General features: G+C 46.8%; 1 protein-coding gene across 10 annotated transcripts in view; it reads left to right on the forward strand.

Moving 5' to 3' along the window:
• POU2F2 (POU class 2 homeobox 2) overlaps window positions 1-13,087 on the forward strand; it is a 110,283-nt gene that overhangs the window by 70,959 nt on the left and 26,237 nt on the right. Inside the window, exon 1 of one of the 10 annotated variants that reach the window (XM_083455203.1) lies at window positions 9,673-9,798. The exons of the other annotated variants lie outside the window; for them this stretch is intronic. The gene's annotated coding sequence lies outside the window, so the exon portion shown is untranslated. Of the gene's footprint in view, window positions 1-9,672; window positions 9,799-13,087 lie in introns of those variants that run through there. 10 annotated transcript variants of the gene reach the window in all.

Here is a 13,087-nt window from a genome sequence, read left to right on the forward strand (position 1 = left end):
TGTGTGTGTGTGTGTGTGTGTGTGTGTGCATGTGTCACATTGCCGAGAGCAAATGTGATGGTCATCATGTGCAAGGAAGAGCCGTTGGGTGGGACCGTGCTGTCTCTCAGACTGGAACAGGCCACATCGCCACAGGTGAGTGTGAGAACTGGTGGCATGCTGCTTCCCCCCAGTGGTGAGTTGGCGAAAATGCAGAACCAACTGCTGGCATCAAGCAGCAGCTATCTGTCGTCTTACTTACTTGGCTTTTATGGGGCTTAGAGCTTATCCACATTTACCTTTTGCCCCACTCATTCCGGGCATAGGTCCATGCTTTCAAGCGCTGTGTCTGATTGAATGCTAAAGAGCGGGCTTTTGCAGGGAAAGCTCTGGGACAAAAAAAGGGGCGCTCGGACTCAGAGCTTTAAAGTGTGGACCGTGTCTGGAAAGAGCAGAGGAAAGGTAAGTGTGGATAAACCCTGAGCCCCAGAATCTGTTTCTAATGCCAGAGGTCAGCCCTAGAGCATATGATGCAATAAGAAAACTGCCTCTGAGTATAAACAGAGTGGTTTTCTCTCATCACCAGTTAACCACAGCCAGGCCCCACATTTCTGATGTTTGGGGCGGGTTTCCAGGGTTCATCAGTCTGGAGTCACCCCAATTATGAAGACAGAAAGGTGGTTCTTGTCTCTTCAGGGATAACTAAACCTGGTTGAGTAGATGCCTCACAATCTTAACATAATAAGCTCCACATTGAGTCATCCACAATGAGCTGTGAGGATATTCAGTTAAGAAGACCATCATTATGAGATTTCCTGTAAGAGGTAGGATGGGATTAGGATTGCTAGGTCCAGACCCTCAGAGATCGCATGTACCGTTTCAGGGCTGTTTCTCTGTCTTATCATCCAGACAGTCTGAGTCCTGCTGTACCACCTGGGGACCCGAGGCACTTGCCTAGGGCTGTGTACACATTACTGGCTTAAAACACAGTTAGGCTGCTTGCCCCCCCCTAAAATCAGATCGAAGCTGGTTCTGGTTGGGGGTTGGGGGAATGCGTAAGAATGTAGTTTTTCCTAAGAAATGACAAGGCAGATACAGAATATCTATGGATTGTGACCAACCTGGTGCGAACACTGCTTCCCAAAGCAGTGGTGAGGGCACACAGGATGCAGTGCAAACAGGATTGTGCGTACACAGGCCTGGATAGCATTTCTCCAGCCGCCGCCAAAGGGGTTCAGTTTCCTTTTTCCCCAGTCCCACATTAGCACACATGCTTCCGCTGCTAAGGACATGCCAACCAATAGATAGGGATTGTGACAGCAGCTGCAGAAGGAGTACCTAGTAGGCCTGGGAGCCAGGTTTTAAGGATTGTCTGGATGAACAAGTCCTTGACCCAAGAGAACTAAAGTCCACTGAGAGGTGTCAGGGGCAGTGGCAAGCTGGAGGTCGATGGGAAATGTGTTGTACATCCAAGGGAGGTCCTAAGGCTCTTGACAAGCTATTGGCTATAAGCAGTATTTGAGGTGGGATGTAGGACTGGAGTTGCAGGATTTAGTTTGTGTGTGTTTTGGGGAGAGGAACTGTGTTGCTGTCTTAATCTTTCAGCTAGCATGCCAAAAAGATTATAAATGGTCCCACTCACATTGGGGCTGGGCATTATTCCAGATTCAAGAGAAAATTTGTCTGTGCTCATGCCCAGGTATGTAGTACAGCATGTGTGAGAGAATGTGGTGCGGTGGTGAGTGCATTTTGCATGAACCCTTCACACCACATCTGTGTTGGGTGTCCAGGAGTGTATGCATCAGAGCCCTGGGTATGGCAAGCACAAAGGGGAGGGCAGCACCTGTGGGCAACAAGGGTAATTGGCAGGTAACACACATACCCATGTCCATGTGTTTGTTGTGTGCCAGTCCTTGCAGTGTTCTTTGCTCCCACCCCCCAACATACTGCTATTGCTTCTTCCTCCCAGCTGCTTCCTGCCACATTCACTGTTCTTGCTTCTGAAGCACCAGGGGACTCCCCCGGCTCTGCCCCAAGCTCAGAGGCCCTTCCTTGTCCCGCCATTCGCTCTTCCCCTCTCTGGAAGAGGTACCGGCTGTCAGCGGCAGGCAGGGCTCTCCAATGCTCTCTCTCCTGCACCAGAAGCATCGTTGCCATGGTGAACTCGGGGCTGTGGGCGGCAGGTAAGTGCCAGAGGATATACTGGTGCCAAACTGAGTGCATGGGCCACAAACAGTGCTGCCCCTGTCACACCCCACTTTCAGCACTTTTTGAAAACTATTGTCTATCGCCAGCCCTGTCTTCTCTGCAGCTCAGTGCAAAGGTGAAGAGAGAGGATAGGGTTAGGGGAAAGAGACTCCAGTAGGCCTGAGGTTAGGGCTGGAGCATAGAGTTGGGGATAAGCAGCAAAAGCACACTGGGACCTACGGGTGAAATGTATTTGAAACAGAGGGGAGCATTCTAGCTTTTCTCTAGTGAGGCTCCTGTGCCCAAGAGCTCCCTGCCAGGCAGAAAGCCATCTGGAATGTCTTTGTCCCTGCATAGAGATGTGGGCTTGGGGGTGGGATGGGGGGAAGCGCCACACCTAATTTCTGCTGTTAAAGTCACAGGAGCCCTGCTGGGGAAAAGGTGGCAACCTGACTAAGAGCACAGGCCAAGTTTTCCAACTTTGCAAGCAACCACAGTAGCTGTGCCTTCAGCAACAACTTGATGTACAGCCATTAGCAAGTGATGCTTATCTCCTTGCTGCGAAAAGTTTCACTTGCTGATTTCTGCAGAGCGAGGTACTGTTAAAAGCACAAGCTCTGGTCACTATGCAAACCGAGCTGGCTGCGAGGGTAGTCCCAAACTTATTTCTATCCTCCAGTGTACTGATGAAGAACCTGTGGCCCTTGTGATGTTGCTGGGCCACAGTTCCCTTTAACCCTGTCCATTGAACGAGCTGGCTGGGGCTGACAAGAGCTTGAGTCCAACGACATCTCTAGAGTCACTGCTTCCCCATCATTGCTGCATAACTGTAGATTGAAGCAAACAAACCAGTTTACTCTCCCTGTTCCCCTCAGGCTTCCAAATTCCTGCAAGGCTTCCTTGAAATCCAAGGAGACAGCAGGCTGTCCCATGCAAAAGAAGACACTGTCCCTGTATCTGTCATAGCTGCTTGCACGGTACTATTTTTGCAGGAACGAAAACAGATTTGCTTTCCTGCAAAATGCCTAAATTGCTCAGAGCTGTTCCTTCCTTTGTATCTGGCTACCCTAGCTGTTTCCATCCCAGTGTTTTCCTGCAGAGGGTGCTGTAGAGAGCCAAGGCAGGAGAATGAGGACCGGCTGCTAGGGGTAGGAGGAGCGCTGCCCGGAGGCTGGTTTCTGGGCTTCTGTTTTTAGCTGGAGTTTCAGTAAATTGGAGTCTGTTTTTAAAACATCTAAAAATGTGAAAGGGAAGCAGAAGTGAAAGCCAGCAAAGGGTGGCCGGCAGTTTGGAGGACTGCGGTGGAGGAGGGGAGAGGCTGGAGAAGCATCATCTCTCAGGTCCAGCTGTAGCTGCCGGGTTCCCCTGAGAGAGAACTTGTGCAAATTTAAGAGCCATAGTGAGGAGGAAACTCCTGAAATTATTTCATGAGTGACGTGACAATTGGTAAAATTGCCACTTTGAAAAAATAGGCCCTGCTCCTGTATCTCTATAGCAGTAATTCGAGATTCAGACATTCAGCTGGTGAGGCTCTTCCGGATGTGGAGATCAAACTTTCCACAACAAATTTCTGAAGAAATTCTTGTATGTCTGGCTGCTGTTAAAGGCACAGGGGGAGGACCCCTGAAAATGTCTTACTTCCCTAAAGCAGCAGTCTTGGGCCTTTTCAGATTCAGGACGCGCTTTTTCACGCTGCTGTGCAACTTCAGACCCACTCTTCAATGTTCTGCCATTTGTACGTTTTTCTTCTCCCTTTGTTTTTCGCCATTTCTGGGCTCTTCCATAGTGTCAACATCTTCAGATGGGATTCCATCGCATAGTGACACATTCAGGCTGCACAATTTGGAGTTCTTGCTCAGCAAACCTGCTTCCCCAAAGAAGCAGACTTTCTGTGGTAAGCAAAGTGGAAACCGTATGATGACATCCTCTTGACAATAAGGATGACAAAATCTGCCCATTTGGGTTTCTCTGGGTTTCTCATTTTTCCAGTCTTCAATGCAATTCTCCACATTTCCACATGAGCTTGCAACTTAAAGAGGAAGAAAAAAGTTCTCACAAAAACACACCAGCATTTTAGTGTGAATTTTGCCTAATATACACACACACATGTCTGTTTGTTCAATTTTGCCTAACTCAGAGAACTGAATTTTGAAGAATGGCTGTGTTTTGGTTTGTGTATTGTTTTGGAAAGTACATAAAGTATGTAAATTCATCTTTAAATAAGAACTGAATAGGATCCCACTCCCCCGCCCAACCCGTCTTTGAATCAGTGTCTCCTGCAAACAAATCAGAATGAATTCTCAATAAAAAGTCAGCATAGTCTAACCTCCTTGCAAATAGATCAGGATGATTGCTCAAGAAATAGATTGTTTAGAAGCAACATCTCTCTGCCTCTCTCCCCTTATCTTCTTCTCCAATTGTCTGTTTCTTTGTGTGTTTCTCTTCCTTTTTAAAAAAGACAGTAAGCAAAAGAGTTTTGGTGCCTGTGGTCTGACCAACTTCAGGTGAGGGTGCAGTGACTGACTTGTGGGTACCAACCCCACCAGTTGACAACTAGTGCTGAAGCATCTTTGAATGTGGGATGGTTCCGTTGGTAGAGCCTCTTAATTTCAGGGTCACAGGTTGGAGCCCCACATTGGGCAAAAGGATTCCTGCATTGCAGGGGGTTGGATTACACGACCCTTGTGGCCCCTTCCAACGTTACAGTTCTAGGATTCTATGAATGCTTCAGGTATTGGAGGCACTAGCTGCCTTCAGACAAGTCTGATATGACTGTAAAGAACAGAATTGCCAGATTGTAACCTAGAGAATTTACTTCTGCTTTAAACCATACTCATGTAGCAGAAGTAGTTGCTGCTTCTGGGCCTCCTACCCTAACCCTTCCCACATCTAGCTGCTGAAAGAATGAGAAAGGAGGATGGAGGGCAAACAGAGGACTGACTGGGACAGCTGGACACGCTTTCACTGCTTTTGTGTGGTTAAAAAGTAAAAGGTAGAATCTCTGGGTTGTAACCTGATAGCCATAGTGTAAAAATATATCTCAGATACAAACAATCCTGTTCATAAACAATATGTTTTCACACACACCTGTTACTCACTTCATGCACGTAGATGCACACAGCCATGCATAACACCCCAAGCATCTTGCACATGCACACATTACCACTTTTAGTGCTGCTGTTTCAGTTTGGCTGAGTGTCAGCAGTGTACTAGGTCCTGTACAGAATTTGCAAGAAAAGTAAAAATTCAGGAAGAGAAGCCTTTGCAGTAGGACAGAGTTTTTGTTGTTGTTGTTTGCAGATCACAACACATTTTTCCTGCGATCCGTATATTATTTTTATATTTCTTGTTTACTGAATATATTGGTCGCTTTTTAACCAAGGCAAGCCAAAGCAACTTACAGTATATAAACAAACACATCTATGAAAACTGGCATAAAAAGACAAAGAAAAATTTAAGCGGCAGATCTGTTTTTTTAAAAAAAATCTAGATTAAAACACCCCACCCACCAGGGGTGCCAACTTGAATAAAATATTGTGGGGGCCCAGGTAAGCCCCGCCCCACAAAATTGATAACATGATGCAGTGCACACACACCATTTGAATGGGAATGTCCATCAACTTTGTAGAGGCCCGTCCCCCTAAAATATTTTATTGTGGGGGCCAATGCCCCCACAACCCCCAGAGGTTGGCTCCTATGCCACCCACTCAAAGCTACAGAAAATTAAAAGCCAAAGGCCTGGGGAAAAATGTAATGTAATGTAATGTAATGTAATGTAATGTAATGTAATGATGGTGCCAGGCAAGCCTCATCAGGGAGAGCATTCCACAAACAGGGAGCCACCACTGACAGGGCCTGTTCTCCTGTTGCTGCCCTCTGGTCCTCCCATGAATGGCCTCAGAGGACAATTTCAGGGTCTGGGTTGGTTCATATGGGGAGAGGCAGTCCTTGAGGTATTGGGGTCCTGAGCCACATAAGACTTTATAGGTCAAACAAGCATTTTGAATTGGGCCCGGAAACTAATTGGCAGCCAGTGCAGTTGGGCCAGGATTGGTGTTATGCATTCAGACTGTACTCCCCCAGTGAGAAAGACCCCTGCAGAACTACCTCCTTGTACATGCCACACAAGTGTCATTTCTCTTGTCTTTTCGGCACCTAATTTTTCAGCGCCTTCCTTTTTTCACAAGCCTTTTAAGCAAAGATTTTTAGATAGTAGATATACCTGATTTGAATTTCTATTAATTGTTTATGTTTTTTATTGTTAATTATTTTGAAATGATTTCATGGGAAATAATTCATAAGCTGAATAAGTAACTGTAAATAAATAACAGAGAAACTGGCATAATTCTTACCCACTGTCAAAATATTTTAGGGCTGCCACATTTTCATCTTGCTGGGCTCCTGCATCTTTAGTATTTGTTAGTCCTTTGTAATATTTGATCCCGGAACTCCCTGACATGCAGAAATTCAATACAGAAGGGTTTTCCTATCCACCTTTAAATTTTCTGTTTGTCACAGAAGTCTTGCTAGGAGTTTGGTGTGTGTGTGTGCACATACCAATTCCTCATAGGGTTTGATCAACAAAATCTAATCCTTTTGGGTTTAAGAATGGTATCTTAATTCCTTGTATTTGTAAATTGAATGAACGAGCCCATTGATGGGAAGGTGCATTTAATCTGAAAATATGGCTCTTCCATTTTTGGTACCAGATTAACAACATTCAAAGAAGGTGAGTTTGGATGTCATGTTTGTGTATCTTGTGGGTGGGTGGGGGCGTAACCCTTTAGCTTATTATTCTTTCTCAAAACCAACTTGCTTGCCTCTTACTCATACATACCTACTGCCTCCCCATTATCTTTGATCAGAGGTTATAGAAACTGCAGATTTTTATCATTCTCACTATCGGTCGCCTTACTGTAGGTTGCTTGCAGCAATGAGTTCCACTTATACTGATCATTCTGTGTACAGTGCTGCCACCTGTTCCTCCTGCAGTTACTCTCCTGCCTCTAACAGCAGTTTGACACTCAGAAATGGAGTAGGTGAACTTTTGCCCATCATTTCATCAACGCAGCAGGGAAAAAAGCTTCAGCTGTTTTATTTCTGCTTGTCATTGTCATTTTAAAAGGAGGCAAGCTAACTGTGAATATTCCTCAGTATTGTTTTGAACCTTCTTTTACTTCTGATGTTGCTTCACATCTACATCACCCCTTTCTAGATCTTGATTGCCATGAATCCCATGGAGATATCATGGAGGGTGGTGGTTGGATTCTGAGGACGAATAGGTGGAGCTCGGGGAGTTGGAAATGGAAGAACCTGGGGAGCGTGCTAGCAGAATGGGGAATGTGACATTGGGACTCTTGAGATGTGCCTGAGCCTGAGGAGTAGGCCAGAAGTCTAGGGAGTGGAGAGCTGGATCCAGGACAGGGTTGGCAGAGGACTGTTTCACCCCATGACATCAGACACTCCTAGTCAGATCAAGCCAGTGTGAACCAGCCCATTTGCTTGCAGTGAGGACCAGGACAGTTTGATCCAACCCCTACAAGCCCAGACCTCACATCAAGACTGGTGACCAATAACTGCATGGCAGCAACTAGGACAACTTCATTGCAACCATGATCAAGTCCTTCCAGCAACCTTAGAAGAAGGAGACACCCACATGTTGGCTTCAGAATCAAAGGCATGGGAGAAAAGCAGTGGGTGATTACACCAGTGCGTTTAGACTGTAGGCCCAGGACTGGAATTGGATTGACAAGGTGTATATGGTGCAGTACCAGCTGGGGCTCAATGATGAGATCCTTGATGAATTGGGGCAAACAGCTCTGCCTGGCATCTGAACAGCCCTCATTTAGCTGTGCCTGAAAATAGGCGGTAGACCTGAAGGTTGCCTGGAGTTCCAGTACCACGCTCCGGCAGACATTTCCCATTGTAGTTGTGCAAACATCATAAGTTTCAGGCGAGGAATCTATTGCAGATCGGATTAGCATGTACCCGGCTGATGGAGGATGAGAAGACAGGAAGGTGAAAGAAGTGTGCTTGCCTCTGTTGTGGGAAGGTGAGGCACTGTGCCATGGTGTGTTCAGCCAAGGTGGTTGTCAAAACTCTGGTACTAGAAAACTCAAAATCTGGGAGCTTGGACCACAGAAGGAGTGTGGACCTTCCCAGAAGGCCCCTGAAGCTCCACCACCACACAAATCAGCCATCCCCCTGCCTACTGTCTTGCACACCCCTTTGGGGAAAGGGGTGCCTACTTGAGTCATGATAGACTCAGGAGCCTCTAGCAATTTCCTGGATTGGAACATTGCCAATCAGTAGGGCATTGGTTCATGGGAGCTCAGTGAGTCACTCTTCATGGATGCCATTGACAGTAGAGCAACGGTGCCTGGCACAATCATGCGGGCGACTGCACCTGCTACTCCTGAAGTTGCTGGACCCCCAAGAAGAGCTGACATTTTACCTGGCAACCCCACCATGCTTTCCCATTATGCAGGGGGGTGCCCTGGTGCACTCAGCACAACTTGTTCATCTCGTGGGGGCATCGGTCCATGGCATTTTCACTTCTATCAGCAGTACTTCAAGAAAACAGAGGATGTGTTGGCCGCAGCCACTGCGCTTTCTTCCCCTGAAAACACTTTGCCCCCTTTCACAGCAAACAAGGACAAACTCCCAGCCAAGTATGCCATCTTTCAGGATTTGTCCTTCAAGAAAGAGGCTTGCAAGCTACCACCACACTGTCCCTACACTGTTTTCATGGTACCGCAGCATCCCCATCGCCCCCGAGATGGACCCAGGAAAGGCAGCCACCTTGAACCAAGAAGGGTTTTCAGCATCTCATGGCGTTCACAAATTACTCCTGGAACTTCATTGTCTCTTTCCCTTACTGTGCCATTGACCAACTGCCTCAAAGGTGGGAAATCCTTTCAGTGGACCGAGAAGGCTCAAGAGGGGTTTTCATGGTTGAAGACAATGCCTCTGATGTGCCTATTGGGGTAGTGTTGTTGTAGACCAACCAAGGAGAAGGTGTTGGTTCTGCGCGCATATGATTCTCAGAAACTGACTCCTCCCAAGCAGACCTACTCCAAATGGAAGAAATGAGGAAAGTGCACTGGAATATGTTGGATAACACTCACTTGATGAAACGTCATCTGATCTTGCCACAGCCAAATCATGATGAGTACTTATTAAATAGCCAACATGGTCTAATCTTTCTGCAAACAAAGCAGCCTAGATGCACATTTAAAAGGTTGCCTGGAAGCGACCAATAACATTGTTATCATACCTACTAATAGTGAACTCAAGAGTGCCATTCCCTAGGAAGCCAAAACAGCAATAAGGGAGGTATTGGCCAGCTTGGAGGCATCTTGTGCTTTGCAAAAGTAGTTTTTTGGGGGAGAGTCCTCAGAACAGCAAGCTCAGTAGCTGCAGAATTTTGAATGTCCATTGGAGTGGGGATGAAATCAAGTATCCGGGGAAATGGCATGACTGGCTGGAACCCTGAACCAAGAGCATACTGCTCTGCAACATTTTATTGCATGTCCCACTTATTACCCAGAATGCTTTGCTTATTTCTCTCAGCATGGGGCTAATTGAAGGGTGCTGGAAGGCAGAGCAGGAAGCAGAGTTTGGGGAATCTTGGTGTGTATTTGACCCTATCCGCACTGTACATTTAAAGCAGTATCATACCACTTTAAACAATCATGGCTTCCCCCAAAGAACCCTGGGAACCATAGTGCTAAGAATTGTTAGGAGACCTCTATTGGACTTACAGAACTACAGTCTCCAGATTTCCTTGGGAACAGCGATTCATTGTTGAACCACTCTGGGAATGGTATCTCTGTGAGAGGAACAGGAGTCTGTTAGTTCCCTCACAGTGCTACAATTTCCAGAGTGGTTTAACAGTCTACTCCTCCTCACAGGAAATTCTGGGAACTGTCATTCCATGAGGGAAATGAGGGTTTCCTAACAACTCTCAGTACCCTTAACAAACTCCTTTGCCAGAATTCTTAGGGGGAAGCCGTGACCGCTTAAAGGGCTTAAACCGTATGGTGTGAATGTGGCCGATGCCTGAGGCTGGTGTGACTCAGCGGCCAACATCTGGAGGGCCACAGAGCCCCCCAGCCCTACACACATGAGTGCGCAGGGCCAGCCCACTCATGAGGCAGAGTGAAGCAACCGCCTCGGGTGGCAGAATACTGCGGGACGGCGCTCCCACAAGGTTGCATAGCAACTGCAGTGGCAGCTTCTGGTGAGATTATATAGTAGTTTATTATTTATACCCCGTCCATCTGGCTGGGTTTCCCCAGCCACTCTGGGCGTCTTGCAACAAAACGCTAAAATACAATAACCTATTAAACATTAAAAGCTTCCCTAAACAGGGCTGCCTTCAGATGTCTTCTAAAAGTTTGGTAGTTATTTTTCTCTTTGACATCTGGTGGGAGGGCGTTCCACAGGACGGGTGCCACTACCAAGAAGGCCCTCTGCCTGGTCCCCTGTAACTTGGCTTCTTGCAGCAAGGGATCCGCCAGAAGGCCCTCCGTGCCGGACCTCAGATTTCATGTTTTCCAACGCATGCATGGCAAAAATTCTCCTTTCTGGTGGAGTTAGGCGATCAAACTAACCCAGGTGAGAGAGAGCTCGCCTCAGAGTAGTTTGCCCATTGGCACGAACTCTCTGTGCCACACTGCCTGGCTGCAAGAGGAATCCTTGCCCTCCTCTACCATCCCCACAGCTGCTCCCCCCAGATTTCTGATCAGGTGCAGAATACGGTGCTGCACGTTGCCTAGAGGATGTGTTTTATGAGGTGACTAATATATCTAATAAATAAATAAGCGTGGTAAAATTCTCCTCAGCCTTTGACAGGATGATGCAGGGCACCAATACAGATGACCAAACTGCATCTTGGGAAACGTATAACTGTTTGTATATCGTCTTGTCAGGAGAATTTTTGCCACACGGAAGGTAGCAAAATGGTTGCCTGTGATGGACTTAATGTGCAGCTACCGCTGTTTCACATGCACTTTGGCTACAATTTGGTAGATGTTATTCATTTAATGAGAGGACCCAACTCAGGGGGCGGCCCCACTTTTTCTTGGACTCTCCACCCGTCAACTGCCCCCCACATCGCATACTGAGGTCTAGCCTAGCTCAACAGGGCTTCCTTATTAGAGTGTGACTCATTAAGCATATGCAAATCAGACAGGAACAGCCGGTGATAAGGCTCCAGTCTTGGGGGTGGGAAACAGAAAAGACATCTTAAGAGGAAGGCAACTCTCTACCCCCCCCCATCCCTGTCCTGCACTGCGGGGCTGGTCCAGGTAGGAGCTGGAGGGCCAGGAGAGGGCAAAAGAGACCCTGGAAGCAAGGAGGGCGTTCCTTTTTTAAAATTGTTTTGGGTGAAGCAGCTTTTAGGCCAGACTGGAGCGAGAAAAGCAGTGTAAAACCTGCTCACTAAAGCTTTCCATTGTGAATGGTGGGGGTGGAGGGAGAGTTGGCTGCGATCACTTTCAGTTATCATAGTATGTAGGCCCAGCCGTGCCCGAAATGGTTACAGTTGTGTTCCTCAGCTGGGGCTAGTTGTTATTAAGAAAATTTCCCCCACTTCAAGCTAAGCTACGTGCAGTTCTAGCACGGGACCAAAAGTGCCCAGAGTGGGGAAGTCCACCCTCTGACTCTCCCCAGTTGCATCCAAATCGCACCTTCCCCTCCCAGGTCCCTCGCAGTGTTGTGTGTGCCTTGTTTGGTTGCATCCTCTACTGGCAGCACGTTCACTAAGGGCAGGATTAGGTAATTTGATTTGTGGGGATCTTGGGGGCCAGGAAATGAAATGGATGACTTTGTGGTTTTAACAATCTGTGGAAGTTCTGTTTTGTTATTTCTATTCCCCACTTCTCAACTTCGTGAAGCTGGGTGAGTGGTTGCCTAGACCCTCCTTTTGCAAGGTTTCACTTTCTGATCTGAGCTGCTGGGGTCTCCCCAAACATATTGGGCCTTTCCAAAGAGTGTTCTATAGAATAGGTTTTTGTAGTGCTAAAGTCACACAAGCTAGGGTCTAGCATTTGTAGTGCAATATCTTATACCTTTGTAGTGTAGCTTGGGAGGTGGTGGGAAGGAGAGGAGGTAGTGTATGTTGGAAAGCAAAAGTATGCCTCTTTTTATTTATTTTGTGCACATGATCCATGTTAGAAAAAAAAGCAACCTTTAGCTCTCATCTTTGCACCTTCTGCCATGCCATGCTATTTGGACCCGGTTATGTATAAATAGGGGTGTGGGAAAGCGGGGAAGGAGTCAAGTTGGTTGGTGATGCCAAATTATTTAGGAGAATCAAAAAATTCAACAGAACTAAATGAAAAACACGATGGCAGTAAGATTGCAAAATGAGATAACAATAATGATGGTGATGATGATAATAATAATAATAATAATAATAATAATAATAATAATAATAATAATAACCTGCCCATCTGGCTGTGTTTCCCCAACCACCCTGAGCAGCTTCCAGCAATAGATAAAAACATAATAAAATGTCAAGCATTAAAAACTTCCCGAAACAGGGCTGCCTTCAGATGTCTTCTAGAAGTTGTGTAGTTCCTTATCTCCTTGACATCTGATGGGAGGGTGTTCCACAGGGCGGGTACCACTGCCAAGAAGGCCTTCTGCCTGGTTTCCTGTAGCTTCACTTCTTGTGGGAGGGAACTGTCAGAAGACCCTCGGAGCTGGACCTCAGTGTCCAGGCTGAATGATGGGGGGACCACCTCCCACAGTGAGCACTGGAAGGGAGGGCAAGTCGCCTTTAGGGGCCTGGTCTTCTCATGGATATTCCAGGTTCCTCCTCTGAATTTTCTGCTTCCATTAAAAAGAGAAAGAAACTATTGTTTTTACTTGCAGGAGATAACTAGGAAAAACATGCAAGCAGTGTTCTGCCCTC

The sequence above is a fragment of the Podarcis tiliguerta genome (genome assembly GCF_965153285.1).
Source record: "Podarcis tiliguerta genome assembly, chromosome: 8".
Lineage (NCBI taxonomy): Eukaryota > Metazoa > Chordata > Lepidosauria > Squamata > Lacertidae > Podarcis > Podarcis tiliguerta.